This window comes from Salvia splendens, chromosome 13 (genome assembly GCF_004379255.2).
Source record: "Salvia splendens isolate huo1 chromosome 13, SspV2, whole genome shotgun sequence".
Taxonomy (NCBI): Eukaryota; Viridiplantae; Streptophyta; class Magnoliopsida; order Lamiales; family Lamiaceae; genus Salvia; species Salvia splendens.
Genome location: NC_056044.1, coordinates 13,114,780 through 13,130,657, shown reverse-complemented (window position 1 = coordinate 13,130,657; position 15,878 = coordinate 13,114,780). Strand labels below are relative to the sequence as shown.

Sequence of the window (15,878 nt, the reverse complement as noted above, 5' to 3'; positions counted from 1 at the left end):
GAGTGCAAATAGTTTGGAGGGACGTAAAATGAAATTTTTTAGAGATGGCTTAAAGGATAGTTTAGTAAATCTATAATTATTGGAAGGGAAATAATAAAAAAAATGAAGAGAATAAATATAAAAAGGTGTAAAACCGTTATTCCGAAAAATTCACATGTCTCGGACCCATATGCCGAAAGGTAAGCGAATTGAACCCCTTATCTCGAAAGGTCAGCGAATTTAAACCCATATTCCGAAATTTCTCGACCATTCCGAGGAGGATTGGGTGCCACCCGCCCAATTATCCATATGGCGAACATTCTTCCAAGTATAGACATGCTTGAAGGGTCTCGACATGACCGCAGTCATAATGTCGGCTTCGATCATTCCGCTGCCGCTCGTCCTCATTTCGTTGATGTACCACCCGTTAAATTTTTGGATTTCCTTGCTAGCTCGGACAAAATGATTACTTAGCATACCTACGTTTCGCTGCACATTTCCAGCCGACCATTTTGCGTTATATCTTTTGGTGATCACCCAAATCATCTTTCCAGAGTGGTTGGTGCAAACAACTGGAAGAGATCTTCTGAGGTGCTAACACACCTCTCGAATAATTTATCGATCTCCACCGGGCTGTACGGAGTGTCATGTTGAATTCCGACAAATCGGAGCCATCCCCGGGGGCGTTGTTGCACTCTTGAATTTGGGACAACGGCTGCATCAGGGCGTCCACCAAAATTGCCCCTAGGGGGCGTTCTGCAAGTCCGCGTGTAAGGTCGGGTACACGCCCGGACTTGCCAGCTTTCGCTATCCGGAGTAGCCCAGCCTGGGGTACCTGGCGTTGGCGTGCTCCAATGGTCCCAGCCACCGGAGTTGCACGGGGGGTGGGGTTGTTGGTTGGACATGTTTGCAAAATTGTTGTTAGAAAAATTTGAGATGGAGAATGAGAATGGAAAAGTTTTTTTGGTTAAGATTTGAGGTATTTACGGATGAAAGAGGTTGAATTTTGTAGTATTTGGGGACTTGGGAATTTTCTTTATCATTTCTGCATTTTCGGGTTTTTTAAAAATAATATTAAAACAGTCCCAATTGATGCGCCAAGTTGCCTCGGCGCGTGGTGCCATTCCATCGAGCGAGGCTCGCCTGTTTGGAACGGCCCTTCTAGCGAGCCACCTCCAACGCCCGTGACGATGCATTTCGTCCTGTCGGGACGACGGTGCTCAATCCATCTAGCACCGTTGAGGGTGCTGATTTTCTTATAAAGATTTAATCTTAGAATAAGTTTGATTAGATATGAATTAGAGCATATTTCAATAAGATGTCATATTACATATCTGAAAATCCTTTCATCATCCAGAATGCAAGGAGTTGTTGTGATAATGCCGCGTTTGTTCCTTTAATGTGTATGGTTTTGCTGGAGCTTGTTTGTGGTAAGGTAGTATATTTAGTGCCCGTTCGGTTAACCATATAAAATAATGGTGGATAACAATATAGGATACAATAGAGATGAGCTTTTTTTATAGGATGAGCTTTATCTAGGATTGATTTAGTAGGAGGGGGTTAGGCTAAAATGGGTTTTATCTAGGATTGATTTAGTTGGAAGGGTAAGGCTAGATGAATAGTCTAATTAAAATAGTTAAGTTGCATTAGTTATGTGGGCTTATGTGAGGGCCTCTTACTAAAAGGAAAGTAAATTATATCTATTCTTCTCCATGTTGCAACCGAACAGGGGCTAATGGTACTGACAATACAGAATATGTAATTACTAATCCTAAAGAGAACGTAGTTTCCGAGGCAGCCCAAAATTTTGGTAGACTCTGATCTCTCCTTCTAAACTTGCTGTGACTATGACCATGCCCCATGCTGTGGCCTGAACCGTCGTGCTAACAATTTTGAATGCCTCTTTGAATGTATTTCTACAGATGGTGGTTCATTCGTCGTGCTCCCCCCAGGCCATGCAACTACGACGGTTGCATCTTTACAATGGAAGTGCTCGTATGCCTTTACAGTAAGTTTACTCTTCTTTCCCCCACTTGGATTTTTGGACTCTGCTACCTTCCATATATAAACCTCTGAGTCTTCACTAGCACTAATGATGTGCCTTCCGTCTGGACTGAAGCTAGCCGCGCTCTGGCTACAAGTGTTACGAGACCCTGTGGTTGATAAAATGGTGAAACAAAGAACTTCTCTTTGGATATGATATGGAAACAAACATACATACCTCTAAATTTTTGTGTCATGTCCTCTCCGTTGTATATTCGAATTTGAGAATCAGTAGAGGTAATGAGCAGTTCAGATTGATTCCAAGGGGCATACTGTATAGTGTAGACATAGAAGTGCATGAGAGTTTGTTAAACGAAACGAAGCAGTTGAGGCATGAGGTTAAGTTACCTGAGAACCAGTGATCTTTTTGGCTGGGGCCTGAGGATGAAAACCAGGGAGTTTTTTTGCTTGAGACTTTGTCTTCATCTGGATATCCACGGTATGTTCCAATTTGTAGTCTGAGAAATAAAATACACTCTTGATAAGGCATGGTTGATATATATTTGTTACTATATGATTTGAGTGATCCGTGGTACTAACCATCAATACTATAAAATCGACATATCCCTTCCTGAGAACCAATGACAGCACCCTTCAGAAGTATATTACAAATTAGACATGTATTTGAAGTTTCTGTACTCCAAAACTAGTAATTTTTTTGCATGTGGGTACTTGGCCATCGGGAGTGTGGCTGCCAGCAGTGACCATTTCACGAGAATCTGACCAGTCTACAACCTGGCGGTCAGGTACGTTCCAGATCCTAACCTTTGCATCTAGTGAACCGCTAATGAAGTAGTCGTCATCTACTGGATTGAACTGTACGCAAGTTACTGCCTGTTGGAGATATAGCTATAAAAAACACTAACTGGGCGTAATACAACCCGAGAGAAGAGAAAAGAAAAACAGAAACGAAAAGTACAATGGAAATTCGAAACTATAAAGATAAACTTAGCCGAGTCGAGGAAGGCCTCTTTCCGCAAGACGAGATACGCCCCGGTAGTGTTCTCGGTTTTGGCGTGTCGTCCCCAAAGATAAAACGGCTACGTCTCGTTCGTTGCAACACCGCAGTTGGAACAAGCTCCGGCGAATTGGAAGAGGAAGAGGGCAGAGCTTCGAAAACTATGCAGAGAGAGGAAGAGAGCTTATGAATGCAGAGAATGCTTGTTTGTGTAGCTAATGCAGTGGTATGGCTAGCCTATTTATAGGCCCAGCCACCATGCAGGGTCAACCAAGCCATTGAAGGCTCATCATGGCAGATTCGTTACCGTCGTCGGTTACAGACGTGTGGCAGGAGTGTGCCTTTCGCGTGTGGATTTCTTATGTGGCAGCCGTGACTGTGCCTCGCTTGACGATGTGTCAAGCCACTTGGATTGCTGACTCGGCGGTGGTCTAAAAATATTAGTTTGGGCCAAGCACCAAGCCCAAAGACCACCCAAAGACCAATTGCCAAGATCCAAGTCCAAGTCCAAGTCCGGGCACGAGTCCGGGCCCGGGCCCGAGGCCCGCGACCACGTGCACGGGCACGGGCTCGGGCGGGCGGGCGGCGGCGGCGCGCGCGTGTGGGCTCTTTCACCCATCTTGGTCCACTATAATTATTAAGTAACATAAAGTCACTTAATTTAAACACATTAAAATATGTGTTACTTCTCCTATGTGGGATAATTAACACTAGTTAATTACTCCCTAAGCTCAAACTCCAAGCTTTAATTAAAAGCTAATTATGCCCAACTTTAATCCACTATTTCTCACTCACCGGAAATCAGATTTGAGAAAGTGAATATACTACAATTATCTACGTAAAATGTAGATCGGCGCTATATCATTTAATTTCACAAAATTAAATGTCTCGTCATATTTATTATTTGGTCAAAATCCATTGACCGGGCATATTTAATCCATGATTTTTACAATCCCCCACATGAGTGGAAATAGCCGAATGCATATGCATGCAGACACAAGCTCAACCCTCGAGAGGTATATAAGCATAAGGATAGGTAGTTGTTGGCTTTGAACCTTCCATAGTCGACATCATCGGATACACAGGCGGCTTAGTAGCGCGATGCTTTGAACTAATCCCCCACGGCGTGCACCGAGACAATGGTGTTAACGCTTAAACACCTCAACCTCATCCGTTCTCATGTTTTGTGTCCGTTGTGGTCTTGGACCCCACTTTGGATTCATAAGTGCGTTTTATGAAGCGACCACACTTCGCACTTACATAGGTGATTCTTAGTCAAGTACCTTGCCATACTTGGTCTCTTTGAGATGTCCATCTCTTTGAGATCTTTAAGAACCATTAAAAGTCATAGACTTAGCCTTTACCACTAGGCAAGTTCTCCAACACTCTATTGCTCTCTAGGGAATAGATATAGTTGAGTGTTTCTCATGAACTCTCATAGCTTAGTTGTCCCTTTGAACCAAGTTCTTGGGATCTCCAGTCATCATGGTTGGATTACCACTATGATAATTCTTTAGTTTGTGGATTTCAAACTCATTCCCTCTAGCAACTTATTCATTTGATCACGGTTGAACCCTTTGGTTAGCGGATCCGCTAGATTATCTATTGACTTCACATAGTCAATTGTAATCACCCCTGTTGTGATCAAATGTCTCACGGTGTTATGTCGTCGACGTATATGTCGAGACTTACCGTTATAGAAATCATTGTTTGCCCTTCCAATAGCCGCTTGGCTATCACAGTGGATCAGCACTGGTGGCACTGGCTTAGACCAACATGGAATATCTTCAAGGAAGTTCTTAAGCCACTCGGCTTCCTCACCCGCCTTATTTAAGGCAATGAACTCCGATTCCATTGTTGATCGGGCTATACATGTCTGTTTTGTGGATTTCCACGATACAGCACCACCCCCAATAGTAAAGACGTATCCACTTGTTGAAAGTGAGTCTCTATTATCGGATATCCAGTTCGCATCACAGTACCCTTCAAGTACCGGGGGGTATCTCGAAAAGTGTGGCCCATGATTTTGAGTATGTTTTAAATATCTCAAAACCCTCACAAGAGCTCTCCAATGCTCTTTGCTTGGATTGCTCGTGTAACGACTCAACTTGTTCACGGCACAAGCAATGTCAGGTCGAGTGCAATTAGTCAAGTACATAATGCACCCGATGACCCGTGCATACTCTTCTTGTGCAACGGGCTCGCCTTTGTTTTTGCTCAAGTGAACGTCGAGTTCAATTGGAGTCTTAACCGGCGCGCCATCATTGGCTTTGAATTTATTCAATATCTTCTCAACATAATGTGATTGTGTTAAGATGATTCCATCAGACATTCGTAGAATCTTCATTCCAAGAATTACATCGGCTAGACCCATGTCTTTCATGTCAAAGTTTCTCTTTAACATGACCTTTGTATCGTTAATTACTTGAGTGTTGCTACCCAAGATTAACATATCGTCAACGTATAGACACACTATAACATGGCAGTTATTAGTGCTCTTGATGTAGACACATTTGTCGCACTCGTTGATTTTAAACCCATTTGATAACATCGCATTATCAAACTTCAAGTGCCATTGCAATGGCGCTTGTTTTAATCCATATAAGGACTTTACGAGCTTGCATACCTTTTTCTCTTGTCCAGGTACTACAAACCCTTCGGGTTGTTCCATACATATTTCATCTTCTAGTTCACCATTTAGAAACGCGGTCTTTACATCCATTTGATGAATCTCAAGATTGTGCAATGCAGCAATAGCGAGAAGCACTCGGATAGATGTAATCCTTGTTACGGGTGAATAGGTATCGAAGAAGTCATGTCCTTCCTTTTGTTTAAAACCCTTTACTACTAATCGGGTTTTATACTTATCCACTGTTCCATCAGCCTTAAATTTCCTTTTAAGTACCCATTTGCAACCTAGAGGTTTCGCACCTTCAGGTAGATCTACCAACACCCAAGTGTGGTTTAGCAAAATTGAATCAATTTCGCTTTGAACAGCTTCTCTCCAATGCAGCCCGTCTGGGCCAGCAAAGGCTACTTTTATCGATGTTGGTTCTTCATCCAACATGAAAGCAATGTAGTCAGGACCAAAAGTTTTTGGTGTTCTGACTCTATTACCACGTCTTAGTACTGTATCTTTTTGATCGGGCCTTGCACGCTTGCGCGATTCTGGTTCCTTATCCGCTGATTTAGAACTAGTGGCTTCTTCTTCCACTGGTTTAGAACTAGTGGCTTCTTCAATTCTTGTCTCAGAATTGGTTGAGACTTTTTCCTTGTCTTTGCAAGGAAATGTATTTTCGAGAAATACAACATTCCTCGACTCAATTGTTGTTCCTACTGTGATAGTCGATATTTCAGACTTGTGAACAACAAATCGATATGCACTACTGTTAAGTGCATATCCAATGAAGATGCAATCAACCGTTTTAGGTCCGATTGTAACTTCTTTGGGCGGAGGAACCATCACCTTTGCCAAACACCCCCACACTTTGAGGTATTTGTAGGATGGCTTCCTTCCCTTCCACAACTCATAAGGAGTGACATCTTTTCCTTTGAGAGGGATCTTATTCAAGATATAGTTGGCTGTTAAAACAGCTTCCCCCCACATGTTATGTGGTAATCCTGAAGTCAGAAGCAGTGCATTCATCATCTCTTTTAGAGTTCGATTTTTACGTTCTGCAACACCATTAGATTGTGGTTAATATGGAGCAGTTGTTTGATGAATTATACCACTTGCGTTGCATAACTCCTCAAACAGGGCTACATATTCACCTCCTCTATCGCTGCGAATCGTTTTGATTTTACAACCAAGTTGATTCTCAACTTCATTCATATAATTTTTGAACGCGTCTATTGCTTCATATTTACTTCTTAAAAGATAAATGTAGCAATACCTTGTGCAATCATCTATGAAAGTGATAAAGTATTTTTTACCACCTCTAGTTTGCACCATCTTTAAATCACATACATCCGTGTGAATTAATTCAAGGGGTTTTGTGCTTCGTTCAACCGAATGAAACGGAAACTTAGTCATTTTTGCTTCAAGACAAATTTCACATTTATCTTGGGTATCAACTTCATTAGCCTTTAGTAAATCTAAATTCACTAATCTTTTAATGGCTTTTGAATTTACATGTCCCAATCTACAATGCCATAAATTTGAAGACTCAGTCAAATAAGAGGAAGTAGATGCTTTATTATTATTAGCCAATGGCTTTGCAACACTGCGAGTTGCCACACTAAGCTTGAAGAGCCCATCGGTTACATAACCTTTCCGAGGGATTTTCCAAACTTATACAAAGCAAACCTATCAGACTCAAATACAAGTTTAAACCTCTTATTAACTAGTATTGATCCTGACACTAGGTTCTTGTGGATGTCCGGGACATGCAGCACATCCTTCAAAGTGATAGTGACGCCAGACGTCATCATGAGAATCACGTTGCCAATGTCGAGGACTTCGGACGATGCTTGATTCCCCATGTTGATTTTCCTCCCTTCAATAGCAGTGTAGGAGGCAAACTTGGTCCTATCTGAGCAGACATGAGCAGTAGCGCCGGTGTCGATGTACCAGCCACCCTTGTTATCAACAAGGTTAATTTCTTCAGTGACCACAGCAATGAGGTCGTTTTCATCCCAGTCTTTGAACTCCTTCTCAACGACGTGGGCTGCCGGCTTCTTCTTCTTGCTGCGGCAGTCTTTGGCAAAGTGGCCCGGTTTGCCACATTTGTAGCAGTCGCCTTCAAACTTCTTTGTAGGCTGCTTTCCCTTTCCTTTGTCACTTGGACGATTTGGGCGAGGGCGTTTGTTGGAGGGACCGCCCCACTCCAACAGGTTGGCTTTTGCATTAAAAGAGCCCTTGGCCTTTTGATCGTTTTTTTGCACGTCTGCCTCAATGCGCAGCTTCACGATCAAATCTTCAAAAGTCATCTCCTTTCGCTTGTGCTTGAGGTAGCTTTTGAAGTCCCTCCAGCTAGGTGGAAGCTTCTCAATGGTCGTGCCCGTTGTAAAGTTGTCGGGCAACGCCATTCCTTCGACAGCAAGTTCATGGATGATCATTTGGAACTCCTGAACTTGTTCCATGACCGGTCTTGTATTGACCATTTTGTAGTCAAGGAACTTAGCTATTACAAACTTCTTATTTCCCACATTATCACTGCGGTACTTTCTCTCTAGGTTTTCCCACACTTGCTTATAGGTGTTTACAACTGAGTATACATTGTACAAACTATCATCTAAAGCATTTAGAATAAAGTTTTTATAAAGGTAATCTCCTCTGCGCCATGCATCATAGTGGGCCATGACCTCGATGTTCGTCTCTTGGTCACTTGGCGCGGGCGGCTCGTCTTCTGTGAGGAAGTTCACGACGCCCAATGTTGTCAAGTAGATCAACATCTTTTGGTGCCACCTCTTGAAGTCCGAACCTCCAAACTTTGGCAGCTTCTCGGTGGGTGGCATCACTCTTGGTGCCATTGGTGCCGGATTGACCCCATGGAAGGAGCCTATCCCGTTGCCCCCGTAGGAGCCAACAGTTGGGTTGGGCATAGAACCCCCCAAGTTCGTGTTGGGCATAGTGCCCCCCACATTCGTGTTGGGAATAGTGCCCCCCACATTCGTGTTGATCCCGAAAGATCCAACACTAGTATTGAGCCCGAAGGCACCAGCACTCGATCCATTAAAGGATCCGAATGAACCACTAAAAGTGGAACCAACCGAACCACCAAAGGTGGAACCAGTGGACGCCCCAAAGGGGTTGTCCCAAACCCATGGGACAGTTGATGACGCGGCTGGGAAGCCAGGGGTCGGTATCATCGAGATGGTGGATGCATTGGCAGATGCACCGGTTTATGAAATGGGGAGAGTGATGGCGGCGTTGGTGGTCGGAACAGTGGATGCGGCGGCGGCCGGAGTGGTGGCAGAGGAGTTGTTGACGTTGGTCGACATTTCCAGCAAAGGTTTAAGTTTCGAAAGTTTTAATTTGTTTTCTGAAAGTCTAAGATCTTCTGTAGTGTATATCTCGTCTTGCGATTGTTGGAGATATAGCTATAAAAAACACTAACTGGCTAGAGAGCTTATTTATGCAGAGAGAGAAAGAGAGCTTATGAATGAAGAGAATGCTTGTTTGAGTAGCTAATGCAGTGGTATGGCTAGCCTATTTATAGGCCAAGCCACCATGCAGGGTCAACCAAGCCATTGAAGGCTCATCATGGCAGATTCGTAACCGTCGTCGGTTACAGGCGTGTGGCAGGAGTGTGCCTTTCGCGTGTGGATTTCTTATGTGGCAGTCGTGACTGTGCCTCGCTTGACGATGTGTCAAGCCACTTGGAATGCTGACTCGGCGGTGGTCTAAAAAGATTAGTTTGGGCCAAGCACCAAGCCCAAAGACCACCCAAAGACCAATCGCCAAGTCCAAGTTCGGGTCCAGGTCTGGGCCCGGGCCCGATGCCCGCGACCACGGGCACGCGCTCGGGCGGGCCGGCGGCAGCGGCGCGCGCGTGTGCGCGCGTGTGGGCTCTTTCACCCATCTTGGTCCACTATAATTATTAAGTAACATAAAGTCACTTAATTTAAACACATTAAAATATGTGTTACTTCTCCTATGTGGGATAATTAACACTAGTTAATTACTCCCTAAGCTCAAACTCCAAGCTTTAATTAAAAGCTAATTATGCCCAACTTTAATCCACTATTTCTCACTCACCGGAAATGGGATTTGAGAAAGTGAATATACTACATTTCTCTACGTAAAATGTAGATCGACGCTATATCATTTAATTTCACAAAATTAAATGTCTCGTTATATTTATTATTTGGTCAAAATTCATTGACTGGGCATATTTAATCCATGATTTTTACACTGCCATATCTAGACTTGTTAGAGGTGAAGCCAAAATTGTTCGGATTTTGTAATTAATTGCATATAATTTTGGCATCTTACCATAGTCATTGTGTGCAAACGTCTTCAAACAGCTCTTTATTTCCAGATCCCACAGCCTCACTGCCTTGTCCATATATGATGAAAGCAATAGCTGCAATATATTCTCAAATTATGTTAATTGTTGTCGTTTTTCATCTTATAAAACTCCTACTTATGAATTTAAAGAATAAACTCAAAATTATACCTGAGATGTAGACCATGATAGGTCAAATACATCATCTTGGTGACCTTGGAATGTGCAGAGTGGTTTTTCAAAAAGGGCAAAAACAGTCTCTGGCACATTGACGTAGTCGGGGATGGATTTACTTTTTTCCTATTAATTATACTCTTCTTCTTGGACGGCATGGGCGTAATATCTGCAAGTTGAGGGCGGTCTGAGGCCGTTCTAGTCATTGGATGAACGGGTGTGGTGCTGCTGGCTGAATTCGACATAATTTCACAATCCTGCACTTCCCAAACATGTATTAGCTTGTCTTCTCCTGCAGTTGCCAGGAAGCGAGCATTTTAACTGAATCTGATGACCCATATTGAGCCCTCATGAGCTTGTATTTCTTGAGAGACATGCAGCGCTGTGAATTCTCTGTAGGACTTGCCGTGTTGGCGAGTTTTCACCCATTGAGAGGCTGCCTTATTCTCTTCCGAACAAAGCTGCTGCTGCTCATGTTCTTTGAGGTTTTTTGAACTTGCTGCAACCTTGATATTTTTAAGTAATGAAGCTCCCTTTCTCTTGCTATTTCTGAAACTTTTTGTGAAATACTTGTTGTGGTTCAATTTCCTAGCATCGTGGTCGTGTCCCTTGTTCTGCCGCCTCATCAACTCCTTCACAACCCGCGACTGCCCAACTGCCTTCTCGAACTCCTCTATCGTTAGCTGCTTCCCCGTCTCAACATCACTCAGCTTATTCCACATCCCCTCTTCATTGTACTCCTTCACAATAAACTCCTTCCCGGTGTCCAGGTTCTTTATCAGAAAGAAGGAATCGAACGAGTGCTTGTTCCGTTGTGATGAACTGTTAACATCACTAGAGTATTGACACAAGCCTTTGCTCGGCGCGGATGAGGTCCTCATGAGTCTTTGCTTTAATACACTACCAACTAACTCTTCTTTCCTCTGTCTTGTTCTTACATCTATGTCACTGTCCGACCGAGATCTTCCGAACACAATTGCGCTTGGATGCAAAGATGTTGAAGGAGAAGCAGAATCAACTGCTCTCGGTGTACAAGGATCGACTTTGGCACGTGCAGTCTTGGTGCTAGCCATCCGGAGCATGTCTTTGCTGCTGGCGAGGCCGATGCCTTGTAGGAAGCGCTTCCTCCGTTCCCTGATATCACCCGGCTCGGACGTCCACATGTCATAGCTAGCCAACATAAACGAAGGATTCGCCCTCGCGTCATAGCTGCTTTCGACTGAGGCAGAGGAAATAATCGAAGTGAACGTGATACGGTACCCCAACCAACCGACCCGGGGCCGGCGGATGACGAGTCGCCGGAACTAGATGCAGGGGAAGAAACGCGAGACAAGCAGCGGCCTCAATCCATCGCCGCGACGAAGCCCGCGAGGAAGAGAATGCCGCCGGAGAGACTTGGCGATTTTGTTTCCAAATAGGATTCCGTTTATTTTGCTATTTTATTTGTTATTTTATTTCCTAGAATGTTGGTCTTTTATTATTTATTTTTGCGATTAAATCGAGCGTAATTATAAGCTCCGTCGAGTTTTCTTGTTGGTTCTTTCCCGATGTAGGATTAGGTCGAACCAAACCTAGGGTCCATAGATTATAAATAGGGCTATTTTGTTCATAACTTGGAGGAATGAAAAATATTATTTTGCCCAACAAATCGTTGACGACTGAAAACCTAGGCGACGAACTGCCCGACGGGAACGGAATCCCGCGCACAGTTAATCTCCTTGAAGCCGCCGACCCTAATTCGGGCGCCGGTACTGTTACATTGCCGCCAACTACGGTTGCCGGTTCGTTGAGGGAGGGAATACCCTTAACATCTGGTGCTTTCATCGACGTACTCATGAATCGTTTCAACAACAACGGAAAATCAGCGTGGGGCGTTCATCGACCGGATACATTTCCGGATGGAACGTCGCGGCGACCGACCTTCAACAATCGCCGCGCCGGGCCCTTCCAGCGGCCACAGGTGGGAGACGTGGATTTGGAGAATCGCCCTACATCGGATTCACTACACGACGATTCCGTGAATGGAAAATTGGATAGATTATTGGACAAGATGGATAAATTCGATATGTGGAGGGAGGAGACGGATCACCGTTTCGAGAGCATGGACCCGAACTTGTCGCGTGAACCGGAGCCCCCCCTAGGGTTTGACGATGCAGATGAGGGGGATTACGATGATTATCGCAGGCGACAATCGGGCGACAGAGGAGGTCGCGCCAGAAACCCTGGTTTCGGGTTTCGCGAGGGTGCGATGGGCGATAGGGGCCGCCGCTATGAGAGGGGCAGGAGCGGACTGACCTGGGACCCCCCGGGGGACCCGTTACGCTCGTACGCAGCTCGGAGGGTGGCCACCGCATGCCGACACACCTGCGTCGTGCTGGGACCCTCCCCACAGGTATCAGCTGCCTGCTGCGAGGTTCGATAAAAACGCGGTCTCCATGAAACCGCCTCGGTTCGACGGCAGCGACGCACCGAATTGGATCTCGAGGGTTCAGTATTATTTTGATCATGTGATGATGCCTGATGCCCAACGGCTTCATTATGCAGTCATGCTATTCGACCCTCCAGCGTCAGAATGGGTATTTAATTACTGCGCCAACACCGATTTTGTCACGTGGCAGGAATTTCTCGAGGACGTTCGCCACCGCTTCGACAGACAGAGCTTCAAAGATTACTTCGGGTTGATAGCCAAGTTGACCCAAACAGGCACGGTGTTAGAGTACCATGATATGTTTGAAAAGTACTTAAATAGGTTCCAGTGTGTCCCAGAATCGAAATTATACACTTTGTTTGTGGCGGGGCTAACAGCGGATATGCAGGAACGCATCAAATTACACCGACCATCTAAGTGGGCAAATTTTCTCCCGTGGGCGGAGCTTGCTCTCAATTGTTTTCACCATGCAGGATTGGGCATGTCGCCTTTCAAGGCGCTATACGGTCGCGAACCTCCCAGCCTGGTGTTCGCACAGCCCTCGGCGTCGACCCCTACTTCTGCCGCGGAGCTGATCCGTGAACGCAGCAAGCTTCTGGTGGAGCTACGGCGGAATTTGGAGCGCGCCCAACAGCGTATGCGGGAGTCCGCAAATAAACATCGTCGCCATGTAGAGTTTGAGGTGGGCGACTTGGTTCTTTTAAAGCTTCAGCCATACAGGCAGCACTCGGTGGCACGCCCACAGTCGGCAAAGTTGGCACGGCGCTACTACGGTCCCTTTAAGGTTTTGGAGCGCATAGGGCCCGTGGCGTACAAACTGTGTTTACCGGAGGGCAGTCGGATTCATAACGTCTTTCACGTAGGTCTCCTTCGCCCATTTGTGACAGGCGACACGGCGAACGACGGGATGGAGATACCGTCGGAATTTTTTGGCGATAGACCGGTGGTGTACCTAGTCCGTCTTCTTGATCGGCGGGTGCTTTGGCACGCAGGAGGTCCAGTGGAACATGTCTTGGTGCGATGGTCTGATGGGACGGATTCCCCGACGTGGGAGACCTTGGAGTTAGTGCAGAGAAGGTTTCCGAATGTGCTCCTTGAGGACAAGGAGGTTGCTATGGGGGAGGGAGTTGATACGGTACCCCAACCAACCGACCCGGGGCCGACGGATGACGAGTCGCCGGAACTAGATGCAGGGGAAGAAGCGCGAGACAAGCAGCGTCCTCAATCCATCGCCGCGACGAAGCCCGCGAGGAAGAGAAGGCCGACGGAGAGACTTGGCGATTTTGTTTCCAAATAGGATTCCGTTTATTTTGCTATTTTATTTGTTATTTTATTTCCTAGAATGTTGGTCTTTTATTATTTATTTTTGCGATTAAATCGAGCGTAATTATAAGCTCCGTCGGGTTTTCTTGTTGGTTCTTTCCCGATGTAGGATTAGGTCGAACCAAACCTAGGGTCCATAGATTATAAATAGGGCTATTTTGTTCATAACTTGGAGGAATGAAAAATATTATTTTGCCCAACAAATCGTTGACTACTGAAAACCTAGGCGACGAACTGCCCGACGGGAACGAAATCCCGCGCACAGTTAATCTCTTTGAAGCCGCCGACCCTAATTTGGGCGCCGTTACTGTTACATTGCCGCCAACTACGGTTGCCGGTTCGTTGAGGGAGGGAATACCCTTAACAGAACGACATTCGGCTGTCCTCAAACTCGTCCACGTCAGAAGCCAAATCCAAAGGAATGGCACATGATATTCGTTCCCGGGACTCGAACAAACGGTCGTCTTCTTCGTCGTCTCCGAGGCCTTCCCAATTCATGGTGAGTTTCCTTCGACGCGCCATTGATGCACATTGCATGTGTCTAGGAATTGTGTTTGGATTTTTGCAATGATTGGAAAAATATTTTTAAGAATTTTGGTGAATCTCCGACCAAATGAGAGTGCAGGGGCCGGAAATGAGGAGGAAAGGAAGGGAGGAAAACTAGGAGAGAATGAAATACAAGACGTTACATTTTTTTTGTTTAGAAATTGTCAGTGTAAAAAATAAAGAAAACAGCTGGTCAATGCTTTTATTAACTCAAACATCTCTTCACGTCTATATGCCAATAATATCATTCATGAATCGAGTTGGCAATCAATAATTTATTTATGTGAATAACTCTTACTATATTTTTATACAACGTGACTTTATATATATTCCATTATTAATAAGTGGGTGGTGCGCTAGTTGTATGCAACTCTTCATTTTGTTCAGATCTAAACCACCTAATTTTCTGATACATATATAAATATATAGTCATAGGGGGCGTAATGTGAAACTACTCCATCACTCCGCCATTAAATGTCTCATTTTTCCTTTTTCGTCCGTTCGTCAATAAATGTCCAATTTCATTTAAACTATATTTGATAAGTGGAGCCTACATTCCATTAACTCATTACACCCACATTTTATTATAAAACCAATACATAAAAATAGGTCCAACATTTCACTAGCTTTTCTACCTACTTTACTACCTAAAGTCAAACAATATCTTAAAACCCATGACGATCAAATATGGGACAATTAATCACTAACGGAGGGAGTACATTTTACCGCACTCCCTTCGTCCGTGAAATAATATCTCATTTTGTTATTCTAGGATGTCTGCAATTTAAAGCCTCATTTATCTTTTTAAATGGACTCCATTAGGGGTTAGAAAAAAAACCGAAACCTAAAAATCCGAACCGATCCAATCAAATTTTAAAATTCAGTTCTGTTTTACTCGATTTTTCGGTTCGGTTCGGTTTCAAATTCAAAATAAATTTGATTTTTCAGTTCGGTTCGGACGGAAAAAAAAACGAATAACCTAAATTTTTTAATATATTATATTACTACTTTAAAAAAACCTAACCCTAATACATATCAAGTGAGAATTGAAAGGGGACTCCGCCTCCAATTTCATTCACCACCAGATCTGAAATCACCATTTCTCTTCTCCTCCATACCATCACGCTTCCACGACGTCACCTCCTTTTCTCTATCCCGTGATTCCCAACCTCTGAACGCCTTAAGGCTTCCACGATCCTCTTCTCCACGGTTCTCACTTCTCTCAAAACCCTCTTTGATTTGACATTTCCACGAAGACCCCTCTTTGCATTTTCACCTTTACACGAAGGCCCCTCTTTAATTTGACATTTCCACGAAAGTCCCTCTTATCATATATTTCCACTAACCCGTAGGTCCATTATCATTGTATATGAGCCGTAGGTCTATTTACATTATCATTGACATCAAACCCAGGGCAAGACTGTCACATCTTCTCTTTAATCCAATGTTGTAGATAATTCTAATGCTATATAAAAAC

General features: G+C 44.4%; 1 pseudogene; it reads right to left on the bottom strand.

The window, feature by feature from the left end:
• Positions 1-1,824: 1,824 nt before the first annotated feature.
• On the bottom strand, positions 1,825-11,642 carry LOC121760514 (annotated as a pseudogene).
• Between the last annotated feature and the right edge of the window lie 4,236 nt (positions 11,643-15,878).